The sequence below is a fragment of the Anolis carolinensis genome, chromosome 3, assembly GCF_035594765.1.
Source record: "Anolis carolinensis isolate JA03-04 chromosome 3, rAnoCar3.1.pri, whole genome shotgun sequence".
Classification (NCBI taxonomy): domain Eukaryota; kingdom Metazoa; phylum Chordata; class Lepidosauria; order Squamata; family Dactyloidae; genus Anolis; species Anolis carolinensis.
The window spans coordinates 98463278-98479282 of NC_085843.1; the positions used below are offsets into that span (position 1 = coordinate 98463278).

At 41.6% G+C, this 16005-nt stretch overlaps 1 protein-coding gene across 5 annotated transcripts in view; it reads right to left on the bottom strand.

Moving 5' to 3' along the window:
* nhs (NHS actin remodeling regulator) overlaps positions 1–16005 on the bottom strand; it is a 282551-nt gene that overhangs the window by 42396 nt on the left and 224150 nt on the right. The gene's annotated exons all lie outside the window — the stretch shown is intronic.

Here is a 16005-nt window from a genome sequence, read left to right on the forward strand (position 1 = left end):
TAGGAGTCCCGCAGCACTACCTTCTGGGACCAGCCCTCCAAGAAGGACCAGGGCCACTGCAAAACAGTGCCCCCTAATCCCATCCCAGTGAGTAGGCCTAGAAGGATATCACTGAGATGTTCAAGAGAACCAACAGGTATTCCCCTTGTTGAGATCTCTGTGGAGGTCATCCACCAAAGGGAATTGTGAGATGGATTGCACTGTAAGGGCATGGAAATGTCAGTCAGCAGCTGCTTCCCAATTGACAAAGGAAAAGACAGTCCTTCATTGATCACAGTGGCTATTGCCCTGTAAGCAAGGAATGAGGGAACAATCTGGAAGACTCTACATAGCTTAGTAACTAAAGTGATTACGCATTTTAATTGCTTGGTGAATTCCAGCCAATTGGGGAAGGGGAACTCCAGGCTAGATAATGGTTTTGGAATTTCTTCTTGTAGTCCGTAGACTGTGTTTTCTCCAATCCTGTCTACACTGACCAGCCTTTGGAAAGGTAATTTTGGGAATTATAATTACAAGACCATATCTTACCCAGCAGGTCCATGGCAGTAATGGGACAGTAGGAGTGTACTTCCAAGATTTGACTAGAAGCATCTCTCTCAGGCCACAGGCCACATCAGCTATTGCTACCTGATTGTTTCCAATCAGAGGGACTGGACTTGGGAACTTCTGAATGCAAAGCTTATGCTCTGTCATTAAATGATGGTTCTTTAAAAAGAGGGTCCATTTGCTCTACAATGCTGTTCACATCACCAGTACTTCCACCTTCAAACCTGTAATATTAATTCCATTCTCAATTACAGATGATTTGTCATAAGCCTAAATCATTCCCCTGGCTTTGTTTAAACTAGCTAGGAAACACCTATCCAAGGCACAAGCAGGCCTAATTCCTAGAAAGCTCCACAATAAGTCATTTATTTTGCTCTGCTTTCCCCATCTTCTCGTCTTCTCCGCTCCTTGCCCTAGATTGCTTGAGTGAGAAAGGAAGGTTCAAGCTGGGGAAGTGGAGCACAGAAGCACTTTGCCAACTGGGAGTGGTACGAGAGAGAGCAATGGCAAGGTGTTTCTCTAATGGATTTGCCCTTCTAACCCCCAAGTGAGAATTCAGGATTTAAAAAAAGACCTTTCTGCTGCATGTGCACTGCAGATGTGTGCAGTAGATCTCTGTGTACAACCATCTCCATGCTAGGCAAAACCTCCCATCTTAAAAAACAAACCATCTTCTGTTAAGAACAAAACCTTCTGCAGCTCATCCAGTCTAATGCGTTGTGACAGAACACGCCGAGAAGTACCGCAACATGCTTATCTATTAATATATGTCTGGAATAATCAATAATGCATGTGCTGTGATACTCTCTCCTCAAGCTGAGTCCGGATACACGCAAAAGCTAATCTGTCTAAGAAAGCAGCTTACTAAGCAAAATTGAAAATCAGAGGAGAACTCCAGCATAATTCCCAGGGCTGCCGAAAGCACGTGATGTGCCAAACTGGGCTTTCTGGTTTCTATGCATAAAACTGCAGCATTTCCTTTTTTCCTTTCAAAGGCCAGCATGAAATGAACACCAGAGCGCATCTCTCTCTCTCTTCCAGTTCTCTTTATATTCTTCAAGTAACTGGAGCAATCCCTTCCTATCATTCTTCCTTCTTCGAGAAATTTGAAGCTGTCATTTTAAGTGGCAGGTTTTTGCTTTGTTATGTAACAGAGCCAAGAAACCCCCACGTAATTCTGCAAAGAGACTTTGATCACTCAGAGCAAGTGAAGGCGGCTTCTTTCGGGTCCTGGCGTACTACTGACAACCAGTGAGAGATCAAATACAAATGTTGGCACAAACAAGGAGCCGGGGAACAAAACAGCCTTTCCCAAAGCAGAGGCTGAGAAAGAATTTCAGCAGGGTCACCACGGTGTCAGGACTCTCCTTGGTTTCATTGGACTACCAGTAGATAACAAGGCAACTGCCTACAGAGAAAACCTTCCATGTGTTGCTCTACTTCTGCAGATAAACAGGCGAATTAACTGATTGTCAAAACACCACATTTGCCTCTATTCCAAAGATATCCTAAGTTTGAAAGTTTTCAGCAAGGGTTCCAACTCAAGAACTGCCAGTCACCATGTATCAGAGAAAGTAGGCAATCTTGTATAGAGTCTAGATCAGGCATGGGAAAACTTTGACCCTCCAGGTGTTTTGGACTTCCGCTCTCAGAAAACCCAGCCAGTTTACTGATACACACACACACACCCCTAATTTTTATCTTGGCAGAATTGTTATCAAAATGACAATGACAATATGTCCTTGGATGTTTCATTGGTTTTATAAAGTATGCAGCAATTAAAATGAAGTCTGACCAATGATCAGTTCTGTAGGACGCTTAGGCCATCATATTGGTGGAGTATAGATCTCTGTCACCCACCATTCTTACAAGACGTCACAAAGCTGGTTCCCTTGGGATGTCCTCAACATAACCCTGCTTTTTCCTCCAGCTGGAAATAGACTGGGTGCACGTCTACAGACAAGCAGTGACTGGGGAGGCAAGGCAGCTGCTGGTGGCCCCCAGTTGTTGTGGTACACTAAGGTGGGCCCTTGTTGAAGGAAGAACTTGATGTCTCCTTCCTCAAGGTCCAATGAAGCATATAGAATGGATTTAAGTAGCTATATCTGAATATATCACCGATCATGCAATCTGGAGAAAAAGGAAAAGTGTCTTTTCTAGTGGTTAAGGAATAGTGTTCCCAAAAAGAGCTCAAATTTCTATCCAGTATTTTAGCAGGCATTTCCCTATTCTTAGCCTTGGTCAATCACTATAATTGCAAGGTGGCCAGGGTGATAGACACGATCGCCCCTGAACGTCCCCTCTCAACTCGCCAACTCACTAGGGCTCCCTGGTTCACAGAGGAGCTGGCTGTGATGAAGCGGACGAGAAGGGGTCTAGAGTGCTACTGGCGGAAAACTTGTAAGGTAGCCGACCGAGCACGGGCTAGAGACACTATTAAGGCCTACTCCGTGGCTTTGCGGGCAGCCAGAAAGGCTTTCTTGACTGCCCGCAAAATGTTTGCAAATAACAGACCAACTGAATTGTTTCGGGTTGTTGGGGAGCTCCTCCCCACATCTCAAGGGGGGGGGGGAGACCTCTGACAATCCAGCAACCCAGTGCAGTGATTTCACACAGTATTTTGCAGATAAAGTCGCTCGGATACGCTCTGAGTTGGACACTGGTGTTAGTGCAATGCTAGATGAGGTGCCTAAGGCATCTGTCTGTCTGATCTTGCTGGATTCGCTTTGGCTTGTGCAACCCGATGACGTGGACAAGGTCCTTGGAGTGGTGAGAGTGACCACATGTGCTCTTGACCCTTATCCCTCTTGGCTAATCAAACTGACCAAGGGAGGACTGGTAACTTGGTTCGAGAGGATAATAAACTCTTTGTTGGAGCAAGGGATTTTTCCATCTAGCCTGAAACAGGCAATAATTAGGCCCATATTAAAAAAGGCATCCCTTGATTCCTCCATTCTTAACAACTATAGGCCGATCTCCAACCTCTCTTTTTGGGCAAGGTGTTGGAGTGGGTGGTTGCCTCTCAGCTCCAGGGATTCTTGGAAGGATTCTTGGATTTTCTAGATCATTCGCAGTCTGGTTTCAGGCCTGGACACAGTACTGAGACGGCTTTGGTCACCTTGGTGGATGACCTCCGCAGAGAGCTAGATAGGGGGAGTGTGTTCCTTCTGGTTCTCTTGGACAGCGGCTTTTGATACCATCGACCATGGTATCCTTCTGGGACGGGCCTCGGGGGCACTGTGCTCCAGTGGCTCCGGTCCTTCCTGGAAAGCCATTTCCAGTCGGTGAAGCTGGGGGATACCTGTTTGGACCCCTGGCCATTGACCTATGGGGTCACACAAGGTTCCATTCTATCCCCCATGCTTTTTAACATCTACATGAAACCGCTGGGTGAGGTCATCCGGAGTTTTGGAGTTCGGTGCCATCTCTAAGCCGATGACACCCAACTCTACTACTCATTTCCACCTAACTCCAAGGAAGCCCTTTGGATACTGGACCAATGCCTGGCCTCTGTGATGGCCTGGGCGAACAAGCTGAAGCTTAATCCCGACAAGACAGAGATCCTCGAGGTCAGTCGCATGTCTGATCATAGAGTATAGGGTATAGGGTGGCAACTTGTGCTTGATGGGGTCGCACTCCCCCTGAAGGCGCAGGTCCGCAGTTTGGGGGTCCTCCTGCATTCGGCACTGACACTTGATGCTCAGGTGTCACCGGTGGCCGGGAGGGCTTTTGCACAACTAAAACCTGTGCGCCAGCTGCGACCGTACCTCATGAAGTCTGACTTGGCCACGGTGGCCCATGCCTTAGTCACCTCTAGACTGGGCTATTGCAATGAATTCTACATGGGGTTGCCCTTGAAGACGGCCCAGAAACTACAATTAGTCCAACATTTGGCAGCCAGGTTGCTAACAGGAGCTAATTACAGGGAGCGGTCAACCCCCCTGTTTAAGGAGCTTCACTGGCTGCTGATTATTTTCCGGTCCCAACTCAAGATGCAGGTTCTTACCTATAACACCCTAAACGGTTTGGGACCCGTCTACCTTCGTGACCGTGTTTCCCCCTATGAACCTGCACAATCTCTTTGTTCATCTGGGGAGGCCCTTCTCTCGTTCCCGCCTCCATTGCAAGCTCAGTTGGCGGGGATGAGGGAGCAGGCCTTTTCAGTAGTGGCCCCCCGTATCTGGAACTCCCTCCCTAGGGAGATCAGGCAGGCACCCACCCTTGCATCTTTTAGAAAGCAGCTAAAAACTTGGCTTTTTTGTTGCACATTTGAATAATTCAGTCCCCATGACCAAAATTTAGATTAATACACTTTCTTCCGCACAGGTCCTTTCCCTATAATAAATTGGACATCTGTCTCTCACCCCTTCTGTCAAGAAATGTTTGCACTTTGTCCTTTGTCCCCGAAGCACTTTATAACTATACTATTACACTTTAGTTCAAATGGCCCTCCAGGCTATCCACCTCCACCAACCTGGTGATCCATCTTATTTTATTTTATTTTTACTCATTATATATGTTAAATGAGTTTTTATGGTTTAATGTACTGTTTTGCTTAATGTAATTGTTTTGCATAATGTCGATTTTACTGTTTTTATTGCAATATGTTTTAATTGTTCTACTTTGTCTAGTGTTTTCGGGCCTTCGTCCCATGTTAGCCACCCTGAGTCCCTGCCAGGAGATGGTGGTGGGATAGAAAAATAAAGTTACTTACTTACTTAGTCTTACCTATCATTTAAAACTCAGGTCATCTATATTTTAGTGCATCTAGTCAAACTGTGTCAGATGGGCATGCATTGCACCTAATAAGAATTCAGTATGACCCTCATATCTATGGAATTGATATACACAGTTTCAGTTACCAATGGCTTCACTTAGGACCTCCTGTACATGCTATACCCTCTTTGAAGTATCTCCAACATTCACACCATTGTTTGTAGCTTTCCATATCCACACAAAATCTGGGGATATATCCTTCCTGTATGCTTTTGGCAAATACATAATATGAGGTTGTTAAATTGAAGCAATTATGAGGCAAAGTAGGAGCCTTCATTTTTTCACTGTAAATTCACTGTTCAAGATTCACATGTATAAAACTTTGCAGATAAACCACAGAGGTTTAATATCACTTCAAACACAACACCTTTCAGTGAAGGCAGTTCACAACTTCAGTTATCAAGTGACAAACATACAGCCCTTAATTTTCTGACAAAGGAATATCTTGAAATGAATGGCACACTTGTCTCTTTACTTTAAGTAAATCTTGACTTCAGTCAGGTAGGCAGTTTTTTTTGTTATATTTTTAGTAATGATGATTTCGAGTTAACCAATAAGAACAAAAAAGGATATAATTAAATTCTTGCTACATTTCAAAATATATATATTATACCAGTATGTATTACAATAATATAATATATTGGCAGAGCGGTTTCAAGGGGACAGGAGCTTGTCACATACAGGCCCAAGAAAGGAAAACCTAGACTGCTCAACCAGCCCACCATGAACAACCTTCTAAGAGTTTTAGAGATAAAATTACAGTAGAGTCTCACTTATCCAAGCCTCGCTTATCCAAGCCTCTGGATTATCCAAGCCATTTTTGTAGTCAATGTTTTCAATATATCGTGATATTTTGGTGCTAAATTCGTAAATACAGTAATTACAACATAACATTACTGCGTATTGAACTACTTTTTCTGTCAAATTTGTTGTATAACATGATGTTTTGGTGCTTAATTTGTAAAATCATAACCTAATTTGATGTTTAATAGGCTTTTTCTTAATCCCTCCTTATTATCCAAGATATCCACTTATCCAAGCTTCTGCTGGCCCGTTTAGCTTGGATAAGTGAGAGTCTACTGTACTTGGATCTGCTCTTAGTTGGATGCTACAATTGTTACAGATCCAGTGGATGAAACTTTGATATATGCTTGTCCAGTGACAATGAGTGCTTTTCAGTTTGTACAACTTGAGGATGTGGACATGATCCTTGGAGAGGTGAGAGCCACCCCATGTAGATGAGATCAATGTACTTCCTAGCTTATTAAAAAAAATAGAAGGGGAATGGCTGACTGGTTAATGTCTTGCTACAACAAGATAGAGTTGACTGAAGGAGACCATTACAAAATCATGATATTGCAAAAAGGAAAACTCCAGAGATCTCACATTCTGGATAATTATTGACCAGTCTTTAACATTCTGTTTCTGGGTAAGATTCTGTAGTATGTGGTAGTCTCCTAGCTCCAGGGGTTTCCGAATGAGATGGATTATTTAGATCAGTGGTTCTCAACCTGTGGCTCCCTAGGTTTTTGGCCTTCAACTCCCAGAAATCCTAACAGCTGGTAAACTGGCTGGGATTTCTGGGAGTTGTAGGACAAAACACCTGGGGACCCACAGGTTGAGAACTACTGATCTAGATCCATTTCAATATAGTTTCAAGCCTAGTTATGGGACAGAGACATCTTTGGTCACCTTGCTGGATGATCTATACTGGGACTTAGACAGGGGGAGTATGCCCCTGTTGCTTCTGAAGGATTTCTTGGCAGCTTTTAATACCATGGATCATGATATCTTTTTCAGGGAGACTATTTTACAGTGGAGTGACTTCTTTATGCTGGGTGACTCCTGCTTGATCCCTTGGTCATTAGCCTGCAAGATGTTTCAGGGATGGTTCTATATAGCATAAAGATGAAACCAGAGGGAGAGGCTACCAACAGTTTTGGGGTTTGATGCCATTGGTATGTGGTGACACCCAACTTTGTTATTCCTTTTCACCATAAGCCAAAGAAGCTTGTGGATGGCAGATACCTAGTCCCAAACTGGTATCTGCCATCAATAACGGACAGGTGAATAACCTGAAACCTAAACCAGACTAGATGGAGATGCTCCTGGTCAGCTGAAAAGTAGATCAAGGGATAGTGCACAGCCAGAGCTGAGACATGTGTTCTCCTCAATGATCACTTAAAAGTGAATTCTGGTAAATTGAAGGGGCCTACTTTTGTTTATAGCACATCTGTATAAATTTTGACTTACAGATACATCTGAGAGTCCAATGGGATTTGTGTAGCATTGCAAGCCTAACATATTTTTAGTTACTATTTAGAACTAAATGCACAAAGGGGTATACAAACAAGAAACACAGTATCAAGCATAATGGTTTTATTGTTATTCTCATTTAATTGGATAGAGGATTGCAGACTTTGTCTTCTTTTTCTAAATCAGACTTGGGAGACACATGCTGTTACATTGCAATTCCCACCAGCCTGCACTGATGCTCTTGCATTATATTTACCATCAGCCCCCACAATTGGCTACACTACCTAATGTTGATGAGAGTTACAATCCAACCATGTTTAAAGAGCTATACATTCATCAGTTTTGTCATAAATGAAATTACATATGATTTTCTCTAACCTTTAATCCTTATTAAAATCTGATCATATTAAAATAATTTATTGGCAACAATAGCAAGGATTTATCTCCCCCACCCTAGCCTAGAAGGATCCCAGTATTGATGCAATATGGCTAGTGTCTCTTATTTTGTCAGATAATGATTGCTTCCTCCTGTAAACCCAGCAAATGTGACTACTTCTCAGACAACAGATGTACCATAGGTTGAACATGTTATATTTATCTAGACAAGAAGTCTAGGATTTTAAGATTATTTTTAAGTGGTAGGAATGATTGTCAGGAGTAGAAGGAAAAATCACATGGGTATCTATTTGACAAGTATCATCAGGGATGTAGAGGTCAACTTTGAAGTGCAGGAACTCAGTGTCTATAGACAACACCGCTAGGTTTTGGAACCCAAGCTATGCTTATCAAAAAGCCCATTGTATGAGTTTTCATCACCAAGAGCAGGTATTTTCTAATTCTATTATGTCTTAATGACCAAGCCAGCCAAACATATTCTGATTTATAATAAGGAAATCCTTTAAAAAAGGGACAACCAAACACATTGTTGCTGGGATAACTGGTTTTCTTTCCAACCATTGTGAGGATTGCAGCTAAATTCTGTGGAAACAAAGAAGCCTGAAGAGGTTGGTAACATCATAATCCTTACTAATCCAAAAGTCCTGTCGCCTCACCCCTTCAAACCCCAGACCCACCAAACTCAAGGAACTCATTCTCCCCTTTCCCTGACTTTGGGACAGGTTACCTCTCCCATTTATTTTTGAACACAGTCTCCAATGCCCAGTATAGAGTACATAAGATTGTAATATTGATTACACAAGAATGCTTCTAGAAGCTCCTCTTCCACCTCTATCAGTGGTTCTCAATTTGTTGGTTTCCAGATGTTTTGGCCTTCAACTCTCAGAAATCCTAACAGCTGGTAAATTGGCTGGGATTTCTGGGAGTTATAGGCCAAAACACCTGGGGACCCACAGGTTGAGAACCACTGATCTAAATCCTTCAAGATGATTTGTTTGTTTAAAACAGGCGATTAGCAAAGTGTGGCCTGTAGGTTGAACGTGACCTCTTAGGCTGTTTTCTGTGGTTGCCAAAGCTACATAGTGTTTAAACATATATATATATTTGCCTCAAATGATCTCTATGGGGTACTGAGGAGATTTCAGCCATATTTGGAGCCTCCTGGGGTTCTGCAGGGGTCAAAACAATATTTTTGAGGGTTTCAAAATGACCCAAAATGCCCTCAGAGCCCAGGAAGGCTCAAAAGCACAGTGAAAATGTCCCTAGATGGAATATGGAAGTCAAACAATTATTTTTGTGGAAGTGTGTATGGGTATGGTGGGGGAATGATATCCTCCAAGTTCTCCAGGTTGTCTAGCCTTCCACAGTTGCCCATTCTTGATTTAAAGAGTTTTATATTGCTCTTTATCTGAAAAGCCTCTGAGAAGAGCTTCAACATAATGAATATAAATGGGACAACCCCTATTTCACAGGGTTGCAATCTTTAAAAAATAGTACAATGGGAGAATGGTGTGGGAGGGCAACAGTTTTCAAATAATAGTTCTTATAATGACCAGCTGGAAATTTCAAGCAAAAGACAAAACTGTCAGAGTTGTTCCCATCTGATAAAGTATTGCATTCCTTCCTATGGAGCAAGGGTGGAAATCTGAGGTGTTTCAGATGTTATTAGACTTCAAATCCCAGCAGCCAGCACAGCGAAGAGTTGGGGATGATGGGAGATGCTATTCAATATCTAGAAGGCTGCTCAATTTCCACCTTTGCCCTTGAGCCTATGGTATATGGTGGGCTGTAAAATGAGAATATATAGGGAAAATATGAAGAAGAAAATAAATGCAGCACGTATTCTCCCACGACAATCCTATTCTTCCCATTTCTTTTGCTTCCAGAATTACAAATTAAATAAAAGGGGGCTATTTTTGGAGCTTGAATAACATGATTAATACTTAGTTCTTCACTCCTTGCTGTATAAAACTTGTTTGACATACCTGTATTTTTCATGTGTTGTGTGTGTCATCACTTCATTCATAAAAAAAAGCTCATATCTTTAAACATTCAGCAAGGAGACACACATCTGATTGCCTCTACTATCAGACACTGCTGGAAAAATCTTGATAAGGATGTCAGGCAATCCCAGCCTATTAGTATTCCACATGCAAACCATACCACAGTCCTATGCAAGGGCCTGTATGCTTACAGGTAAGGATAAAACTCAGTTGGACAACTAGGGGCACATGCAAGACCCACCTCTGAATATTCCTGGGCACCTGGCAGTAGTGCTTAGTGTGACACATTTAGGGCTCTGAAATCATGTCCTTCTCTGTCTTGGCTTCAGAGTCCAGCTGATTATGAATATTTTTGAATTCTGTAAATTTGAACTGATCCAGCTCTTCAGGAATAATTTTTATGTGTTTTCTCATACTCACATCATCACACTGAGCCTGATGTGTCAACAGATAATTTTTTTTTGGTCAGAAGCGACTTGAGAAACTGCAAGTCACTTCTGGTGTTTAAAAAGTTGGCCTTCTGCAAGGATGTTGCCTAGGGGATGCCTGGATGTTTTGAAGTTTTTACCATCCTGTGGGACGTTTCTCTCATGTCCCACATGGGGAGCTGGAGCTGACAGAGGGAACTCACCTGCTCTCCCCGGATTTGAACCACCGACCTGTCAGTCAGCAGCCCTGCCAGTACAAGGGTTCAACCCATTGTGCCATTGGGGGCTCAAAAGAGAAATGTCAGCATAGGTGTCAAAAATCAGTGGCATTCCATTCCATGGTTTGCCTGCTGTCCTGACTACCTGTCAACTTTTGTTTTGACTGCTGGTTATTATGAGCCACAAGCCACATGTGATTTTTCTTAATACGTCACATGCAAAACCCTGTACATGTTTTTCTTAAATAAACACAATGAAGTGAAGCCAAAGTTTCAGGTCCAGTTTCCCCAAAATGGTCAGAAACACTATAGGATGGGGCAGGATATTCATATAGACCTCCTAAAATGATTGCTTTTGTAGGCTCCCAAGAGCAGCCATTCTCCTGTCCTTTACTTATGCCATTTTTGTTTTGGCATGGAGGGCAGTAAAGATGGCAGGAGGGGCTTTGGGGTCACATTCAGTTTATCAGCCACAGAATTCCCACCTATTAAAGATTATCACATACCCTTCAACACCCATTGGCAAGTGTTTTCTATGTCAGTGGAATAGTAAACTATCCAAGGTTCTAATCTGTGGCCTCACAAGATTCAGCACCTTGGACAATTTATTTAAATTTATTTAAAATCTGGATTCACCACCTCACATATGCTCATCTTAACAAATGGTCCATCATCATTTCCCCCCTATACAACCCATCCTAAACCCACACAAAATATCTGGTTTCCACTTCTCCTTTCTTCATTATTATAACTAAAAAAAGGATGCTGCACTGATTTTCTCACATACTAGCATAGGGAAGAAGACAGCTTTCAGTTGTTCAAAAGAATTTGTCTATACATTTGGAGATGGGGGTTTTCACCATGGGCTACATACTGACAAACAAAGCAGTTCTGAGTGAAATGGGCCTACTAGAAGGTATCCTGTGGGAATGGGGAAGTGGCAGTAGCAGGCAGTCCTCCCCTTCCTTACCCTATTAGTTAAAAGCTGCTAATTAAGACTGGGAATTGTTTAACTATAAATGGGTAAAATGAAGTCTGAGTGTGTGTGTGTGTAGCAGGGGGTTTCAACAAATAAAATGTTAACTATTTAATATCAAACAGAGCTTAGAATAATAGCTTTACCTCTGGTGAGTTTATACAGTCCGGCACCCTTATCCACTGGCTCAGCAGTTTCACTTGCCCATGTGCCATTAAAAAAAAACCTCCTGGAAGTGTTTGTGAGCCTCTTTAGGTCTTCCATTGTGATTCTAGCTATGGTTTGCTCATGCCCAAGTATTGTTAAAATATAGAGTTCACTCTAATCTGTGGCTTCAGCTATCCACTGTGTGTGTGTGTGTGTGTGTGTCTTGGAATGTGCTTCCCATAGATATGGGATTGTACTCTATAAGGTTTTCTCCAGCCAGCTATGGCTGGTGGCTGCATGGCTAGTCCTACCACCAGACAGAGTGTGACTGGCCTCAAGCAGGACCTATTACACCTCACCTTGCTGCCCACTTTCCTTCCTTGAAACACAGATCTGTGTGTATACATAGTTTATTCTGAACCATATATCTAACCTGGCCTCAGCTCTGTTGAAAAACTCTAACCTACTGTCTGTGCTGAAATAAGGTGCAACTGCCAGTCCAGTCAAATTCAGTGCACAGTATAGAAAGGGTGTTTGTCTTTTATCTCAGGCAGCAAAATGCCTCGGTATTTCCATTCTTAGTACATTATAACAATTGTTTTATGAAAGACATATGTTATTCCTTCCCTAGATGCAGTGAACAGCCTTTTCCAACCAGTTGATCACACCATGATCCTACAGACACATGTGTCTCGAGCTATGTTGTAAATAGATACGCATATCCCTTTTAAAGTGCTCTTGCAAAGCCTTTGACCTAGAATGCCTTTTCTTCCAAGGCAAAGAGTTGTACTTGCTCACAGTGTATCCGAGGTGCATATCCTAAGACTTGCTTTCCAATTTCTTTTGCACATGTGGGTCTTTTGCCTTTTTCTGTTTCTGTGTTTCTTATATTCCTTATAAGTGCCACACTGTTTGTGCAATTGGTGTTGGAACAATAATCCATATTAGCCATAACCAATATACGCAAATGCTAATATGCATATTTGCTTCTTTCAAGAGGGTTATGAAAAAGCAAACTGGAAATATCTGTAACCTCAATGTGGAACTTGGAAACACTTCCCAGAATTCTTTGATGCTGTAAACTAATTTAAACAGCCAAGAATGGAACCGCCAGAGACAATCATTGTTGTTCTAACTATAATAGAATAAACATTACATTTGTTAGGTTACATTAGCCAGGGTCATAACCTGAGGGGAGGATGCCACACCAGCCTCACCCCCAAATTTTGCTTCCGGAGACAGAGCAACAAATGGTTCCTCACTCACTGCTGAAGTTCCAGTTAAGGTGCGTAGCACCCAAACCCAGCCAAATGATCATGGTCCATGAAGCAGGACATTTCACCTTTCCAGATAGGTACCCTAAACATCCAGTAACAGAAAGCAAAATAATTAACAACTGTAAGACTTCTGCAAAATCTGCTACCTGAAAATTATTATTTATTATGTTTATTGATACCTCGTTTTTCTCTCCACAAGGAGACTCAACATGTCCCACTTTGCTTAAAGGTGAAGTTACCTTCTAGTGAAGTCAGAAGTCAGCACATTGCATGTTTGTCAGGCATTGTGTGGCTATAGAATTCAGAAATGCTTTCTTGGTCCTATTGATTTTTATCCTCCTACCCAAACAGTCACAGCCCAGAAAGTGTTCATGGCAACTCTGAAGTGATTTGTGGAGAGCAGATATATTCCTACAAAAGGTCACGGCTCCAGGTGCTTTGCATACAAATCAACCTCAGTTCAGTACATGGCATCTTCTGGTTAGACTAGGGATGCTCACTGCCTAAAATCCTAGAGATCTATTACCAGCCAGGGTAGAGAATAATAAACTAGATGCACTAGTGGGAGATTGTGTGTCGCTACAAAACATCAAAATTATGGGAAAACATCACCTAATGCAGAACTTATGGAGCTGACTTCTTTGGACTAGAACTCCCAGAATCCCTTGATCAATGTGGCCAAGAGCTGGGAGGTATAGCTAAATAAGCAACTCTTATCTAATGTTAATGCTATACTCCTCATAATACAGTAAAAAGAATCATTCCATGTGATCCACCCATATGCCATATCTTCATACAGTGAACAACCTTTTCAGGAATGCCATCTAAGATATCATTTATACATCAGAAGTATCAGGATCACAAGGAAATCAATCTCTGTGGCTTTACAAAATATAAACTAGCATATGCAAAAAAGAAAAGAGCAATCCAGCATGAAAGAAGTAGGTGTTTCCAGATGCCACTGTATGCTTTCTTCATTCTCATGCATGTCCTACCCTCTGCCATTGAACGATCACACAACCACACTGCTCCCCTCCTTTCTCATTGTTTCTGTTATAATCACCAAGAATGACTAAGCATGTATGCCTGGATATAAGGGTGATTTTAACATAAAGCTACATAGTGAAATAACCATCACAAATGCTGTTTTATCTTCCAAGGGCAACTGAGGATATGAAAAGAGAACACTTAGGGGGCATCCACTCCCTGTCGTACAATGCACCATACTGCAGACGGAAGAGTTTCCTATGGCACGAGCTACTGACATGATGATACCCACTGCAAAGCCATCCTCGTCATTGGTGGCATTTAATTTCATAGCACTACCAATATTTATAAATGCATGACAGGATTTGTCAGTCTTTATCCTTACCATTATTCTTCCATGGTGTTTAGATATTTTTTGGCACTCCTGGGAAAAGGAGAGATGTGAACCCACCCTCGCAATTTCATTCTCACTGCTGCCATCATGAATGGAACAGCATTTTATGTAATGGATATATCAGGGATTCCTAGTAAGCAGCATCAAAGATCCTACTATGTTCTGTAAGTCAGCTCTGTGCCTTCGCAGAGTAAGAAAGCAAGGGTGTATGCCTCCACAAGTATGAGGAAGAAATAACATAAAGATACTAGTTTTTTTTAAAAAAAAGAATCAAAAATCAAATTTACAGAAGGATTTAAAAATCTTCCAAGTCTACCTAAATAATATTTGTTAAATGACAACAACACACCTCTTCTAATCAAAAGAGAAAGAAATGCTGAAAAGACCCTGTTACAAACTGCCCACCATCTTGGCTCTATCAATCTACCCTGTATGACATTTTAATAAAATAACAATAATAATAGGCATTTTTATTTTGAGATCTAAGTACTCAAAAATGCTTGGCAGGTGGCTGAATAGCCAAAGGACAGCCTCACCTTCAGTACCTTGAAAAAAATTGGATGGAGGAGAGGAAGAAGCTGATAAAAATGGGCTACATTAAATAGTATTAATATAAGCTTGATTGGTCATGGGCATCCCAGTTATTGTAATTTTGAGTACCACCTCAAAATTACATTTTTCTTTCTCACTGGTGAAAACTGATTCTCCTGCTTGTGCTTTTTTTTTTAACACAACTACAAACATTTTACCAGGCATTTCAGCCTTTAATGTGTAAATATCTTTGTGTCTATCTTCAGTTTGAAAAGTACAACCTTGTTCTCATGCCAGATATCTCTCATTGCCTGGCAGCTTTTGCATCTCCATACCTTACTAGTAAGCATAAATCCAGGCAATGGCAGACATTAACACAGAATATAGCAGCACACTACTGCTATGGCCACTATGACTAACACTTAAAATATAACGAAAATGTGTCTTTTCAAAGCTACAAGCAAACAATGTCATTGAAGTAACTTTAGTATTTTTGTTTAAATGGCATTTGAGTCAAACTCAGAGTAAAGGATTATAATGAATGGTCTATATAGAAAAGAAAATGTATTACCATTGGGGGAAGTCCCAGTCATTTAGATTCTCCAGCCAAGGCTTAGAGTCACCCAGAGATTGCAGCTATTCCTTTTAACTTCATTCCACAACTGTGCAAGGAATTAGTTAAAATGACATCACAGCTGATCACCTCCCTCCCTTTGCTAGTTCTTACCTTCATATACTTGCCCAAAAAAGAAAAAAGTAAAGCTGAGCCTACTCTTATCTTTCCCAAATTGGCCAGTGAAACAGGACTTCTCCAAGTTCTGAATTCGGCATCTGTTCATTCCTGTCCATGCCAAAGCAGGATAAGAAATGCTTTCCTTTGATGTCTACTGCAGTATCTTTGCTTTGGAAAAAAATGCACTGTCAAAAGGCCCCATCAGATCCATAGATCTCTTAAGCAACCCTAATCCTTCTAACCTCATTACACACAAACCTTACAGAACCATGTCAGCCTCTGTGTTAAAGAGAAGGGAATCAACCTCTTGTGGATTTTGTTTGCAGTTTCTTTTTTG